Source organism: Gossypium hirsutum, unplaced genomic scaffold, assembly GCF_007990345.1.
Source record: "Gossypium hirsutum isolate 1008001.06 unplaced genomic scaffold, Gossypium_hirsutum_v2.1 scaffold_623, whole genome shotgun sequence".
NCBI lineage: Eukaryota > Viridiplantae > Streptophyta > Magnoliopsida > Malvales > Malvaceae > Gossypium > Gossypium hirsutum.
The window spans coordinates 7,431-12,798 of NW_024403163.1; the positions used below are offsets into that span (position 1 = coordinate 7,431).

General features: G+C 36.8%; 1 non-coding gene across 1 annotated transcript; it reads right to left on the reverse strand.

Annotated features, from left to right (window-relative positions):
* Positions 1-2,269: 2,269 nt before the first annotated feature.
* LOC121226904 (small nucleolar RNA R71) lies at positions 2,270-2,376 on the reverse strand. Its single transcript, XR_005924597.1, has one exon. It is a non-coding gene; the product is annotated as a small nucleolar RNA R71 (small nucleolar RNA).
* Between the last annotated feature and the right edge of the window lie 2,992 nt (positions 2,377-5,368).

The window sequence follows — 5,368 nt, forward strand, 5'->3', positions numbered from 1 at the left end:
TTTAGCTATGTTATTACTCCAAATATTCTTGCACAAAATCAGAGATGTCGAGTCCCAAACTCGACCACTAATATATTATTTCTATAAGTTTTCTTGCAACATTTCTGCATAGGTTCTGGGTTTTCTGTTACACAAGTCTTTACTCTAATATAATACCATTCATCAGGTCTGGCCTAAAATTTACAACCAGATGTCAACCCTCACGGTACTCGTTTAGCTTACAATTCGCTAACACTTTTCTCAACTGCACAGGTGATAAACAATAATTTATAGAATATTTTACCCCATGTTTAATGCATTTTATGGATGATTTTCCATTAGAATTGGTGAATTCGATGCTCCTAATGCTTTAATTTCATGTTTTACACTTAGGAGAGCGAAAGGAATGAGAAACGGGCCAAAAACAGAGAAAATAGGCCAAAGTACAAAATCAACACGGCCTGGACCTCTTCACATGGGCAGACCACACGGCCGTGTCAATTTGGCAGGCTCGAGCACAGCCTGAAGTAATCGCACACGGGCGTGTCCCTACCGAGCCCAAGTTGAGTCCAATTTGGAAAAGGCTAATTTTGAGGGCTTTTAAGCATTCCAAAGCCAATAAATACACCCTAGAGGAGGAAGAAAAGACACATAGAGTAGAGGGTAAGGAATTACTCCAAGAAAGCCGATTGATTCATCTCAGAAGCTGGATTCATCATCAATACTGAAGATCTCTCCTCAATTCCCCTTCAGGAGTTTTGGGTTTTCTTTATTTTTTGTATTCTTTATTATTCTGAGATGTTTTCTTATTTAGTTATGAACTAAATCCCCTAAATACCTAGGGGAATGAAACCTAAAACGAATCTTGTTATTATTTTCTGAATTGTATGATAAATATTTGACTTGTTCTTAATTATGTGTTCTTAATTCTTGTTTTGATATCCCAGGATACCGATTCAAGATAAGCTCTTATTCAGAGGAGGAATAGATCCTGTTTAAGAGTACATTTGTCATAATTAAGTAGAGTTGATTGCGCGCCTAGACATAGGGTGACAAGATTTGGCCGGATTAGCGTGAAACCTAATACGGGGATCCATAGATTGAGTTAATGCAACCCTAGAGTGTTAATTAGAGAAAAGTCTTGGTTATTCAATCTAGGGATTAGACGTTATTAGTCTTGAATAGGGATAATAACATAACTTAGGAATCTCTACGGAACAAGTTAAATGAATAAATCGTCCGATTCGGAGCCAGAATAATAAGTTCAGTATAGGTGGATTTTTCATTAGGTATTGTCTTCATTCAATCGATTTTTCCAAAAGCAATTCCCCAATTCCATTCTCTGTGCGTTCTTAGTTTAGATAATTAGTTAGTTAAAACAAAAACCTCTTTATTCTTAGGCTAGATAATAAAAAGACAGTCATTACTAGTACTTTTAGTTCCTTTGGGTTCGACAATCCGGTCTTGCTAAAACTATACTACTGTTCAATAGGTACACTGGCCTACATCGTGATAATAGTTAGTTCAAGAACAAGTAATTATAAATATTTAAAACCTATCACGAAATCACGCGATCAAGTTTTTGGTGCCATTGCCGGGAAACTGAAATATTAGGATCACTCAATTTTTATTACTTTAGCCATTTATTTTTCGTGCACTTTAATTATTATTATTTATTAATTTACTTTTTCCTTCTCTTGGCAAGTTTTTATAGTTTATGACTAGAAGAAATCCGTCAAGACCATTACTTTTTGACGAAGAAATCAATCGTACAGTTCGCAGAAATCAAAGAGAAATAAGGCGAAGCTTAAGATATACAGAGAACGAGCAAGAAGACGATACTCAACCCCCAACCGAAGAGATGGTTGAAAACGAAGGCAATCAGCTACCTCTTGCAATTGCAGTTAATCAAAATCCTGCTCCACGAACTATGTACAATTATGCTAAACCTTCTTTAACAGGAACTGAATCGAGCATAGTTAAACCTGCTGTAGCTGCAAATACTTTTGAATTAAAACCTAACACTATTCAAATGATACAACAATTTGTTCAGTTTGATGGTTTGCAGGATGAGTATCCCAACACCCATTTAGCCAACTTCTTAGAACTATGCGATACATTTAAAATTAATGGTGTCTCTGATGATGCCATTCGTCTTCAGTTATTCCCTTTTTCATTGAGGAACAAAGCTAAACAGTGGTTGAACTCGTTACCACGAGGGTCAATTACTACTTGGGAACAAATGACCGAAAATTTTTTACTAAAATATTTTCCGCCAGCTAAAACGGCTAAATTACGTAATGATATCTCTTCTTTTGTACAGATGGATTTAGAAACACTCTACGATGCATGGGAGAGATACAAGGACCTTTTGAGAAGGTGCCCTCACCATGGGCTACATCTTTGGCTAAAGGTTCAAACGTTCCATAATGGCCTGAATCCTTCGACTCGACAAATGGTTGACGCAGCTGCTGGCAGAACCATCAATAATAAAACACCTGAAGGTGCCTATGAGTTAATAGAGGAGATGTCACTGAATAACTATCAATGGCAAGTCATGAGGACAAAGCCAACGAAAACAGCCGGCGTTTATAATGTCGACTCGGTCACCATGCTCTCTAATCAGGTAGAACTCTTAAATAAAAAGAATGATGGTTTTCTTAGTTCTTCACAGGTTCTGTAACACCCCGTACCCGAGACCGTTACCGGAGTCAGACACGAGGGGTTCACAGACTAAATTCACTTATTCTCACAGTCCATTTTGAAAATTTCCAGACAGCTGACTAACTGCGTCACTGTCACCTTAAAAAATCATATCTTGAGTTCCAAAACTCAAAAATCAGTTTCGCAATTTTCCCTGAAACTAGACTCATATATCCATCTACAAATTGTTTTCTAGAATTTTTTGTTGGGCCAATTAGTACAGTTTATTAGTTAAAGTCTCCCCTATTTCAGGGTTTGACTATTCTGACCTCCACGCACTACAACTGGATATCTCCCTGTACAGGGATTCAATACTGATGCCGTTTGTTTCTAATGAAACTATGCTTAAAAAGGAATCTATAAATATAAGGCATGACTTCTAATTATCTCTGGTTAATTTATAATGAATTTCCAAAGTCAGAACAGGGAATCCAGAAACCGTTTTGCCCCAGTTTTACGAAAACCTAAATATCTCTTAACATACTATTCATATGATTGTTTCGTTGCTTTCTTATGAAAATAGATTCATCAAGGTTCGATTACATAATTTATTCACTATTTAATTCCATTCCTGCTATTTTTAGTGATTTTTCACATTCACGTCGCTGCTGCTATCAGCATCTATTTTTAAGGTAGACTTTACCTATTACATAGTTTCCATGATTCAACTAGCCCTTTTGCATAAATAGCACAAAATATGATCATGATTAACCATTCCAATGGCTAATCGTTCCCAAACATTTCCATACCTCTTAATGAACATCATACAAGACGATTATAAAATTAAGCTCAAAGTGTATATAAGCCATTTTCGCATGGCTATCCAAATTTATACAAAACCAAAGGGTCCATGACCAACAACAAAAAGGGTAGTCCTATACATGCCATTTCAAAGTTCAACCAAAAGTGTACCAAAAGGGGCTTTGATAGTGTGGGCGACTTCGACTTCGACACTCCCGAGTCCGATAGCTGACGAACCAAAATCTATAAAACAGAGATTCAAAGAAACGGAGTAAGCATTTAATGCTTAGTAAGTTTTGAGCAATGGAATTAGGCTCAACTGAAGTATAGCATTCATATAACTAAACAGATAATTTCATATACACATATATTCTCAAAAATCAGCCCTACTGCACATTTCCAACCCTTATATTCATACATAAGGGATCAACTTAACCAAAAACCGGAAGCTCCTTAATCGACTGAGCGAATGCTATTTAAGAGGAATCAATTAATCCAATGCATGTACAACACATACCTCGTTGTTGAGATTTTACGAGCGTATTAATTGAAATTATTACAGCAGATCGCTCATTCCCAAACTCAAGTAATCTTCAGGATTTAGCCGGATATAACTACTTGCGCAAGGCCTTCGGGTCTTAGCCCGGATGTGGTCACTAGCATATATGCCTTCAGGACTTAGCCCGGATATAGTCGCTAGCACAAATGCCTTCGGGTTTTAGCCCGGATATAATCGCTAGCACAAATGCCTTCGGGTCTTAGCCCGGATATAGCAACTCGCACGAATGCCTTCGGATCTTAGTCCGGTTATAGTCACCTAGCACAAAAGCCTTCGGACTTAGCCCGGATATCATTCGAATAACCATGCACATATATCAATAAATCATGACACATCCATATTTTATTTTCATTACCAAAGCTCAAACACAAAACACTTATCACACTTACAAATTTCGGCTCAATAGCCACATACAAATAGCATGATTTTGATTTACTCAAGACATAATCTAATCGAATCATAATCTAAGCTCCATTACTCGAAAACTTACCTCGGATGTTGTCGAACGATTTTGGCGGCTATTCGATCACTTTTTCCTTTCCCTTATCCAACTTTGGTTTTCTAAGCTCTTGAGCTAATTCAAACAAATTTAACTTATTAAAGTCTCATTATGCTAGCTTATGGCCGAACATGACAATGAATTTGATGGGTCATATGGCCACCTTTAGCTCAAATACAAAATGGTCATACGCATTTTTAATCACATTAAGCAATTTAATACAATTCATTTGAACATCAAAAGAGAAGCTCAAGGTACTTAGCCCATATATACATTAGACATTAGAGTCACATATGTACGAAATCACGAATCGAATTCAACATATTAGCTAATATTTCCCCTTAGCCGAATTTCTAAGTCAAGGTAAAGCCATCAATATGCTTACCTATGGCCGAACATACACATCAACTTATGTACTCATTCATGTGGCCGAACATACATGTCTATGCTGAGGCCGATTGCAACACTTAATACATTCTACAAGTATGGTCACTTCTATTGACTAAACCCCATTTTGTTTCAAGTTCAAAACTTGGCTAATACACATATATACACTATTAAAGCATCCTCTCCCTTTCCATCAATTCAACACATGCATTACTCATTAATATACAAAATTATATTCGGCCTTAGCACACAACTTGCTAGCCGATTCTTCTCCATCTAGCATCTAATGCACATATGTGCTTATTTGTTAGACCCTATTTCATCCAACAACAACCATATTTCCCCTCTACTTCCTACCATGGTCGAATGCTCAAGATACCTCAATACCGAAACTTTTAGCTTGGATTGCTTAAAGAACTTGGTGATGAGTTCAAATTTACCTAACACCTCAAGCATCATAACACATCCATATAGCTAACATGCTAATAGTCTCAAGGCTT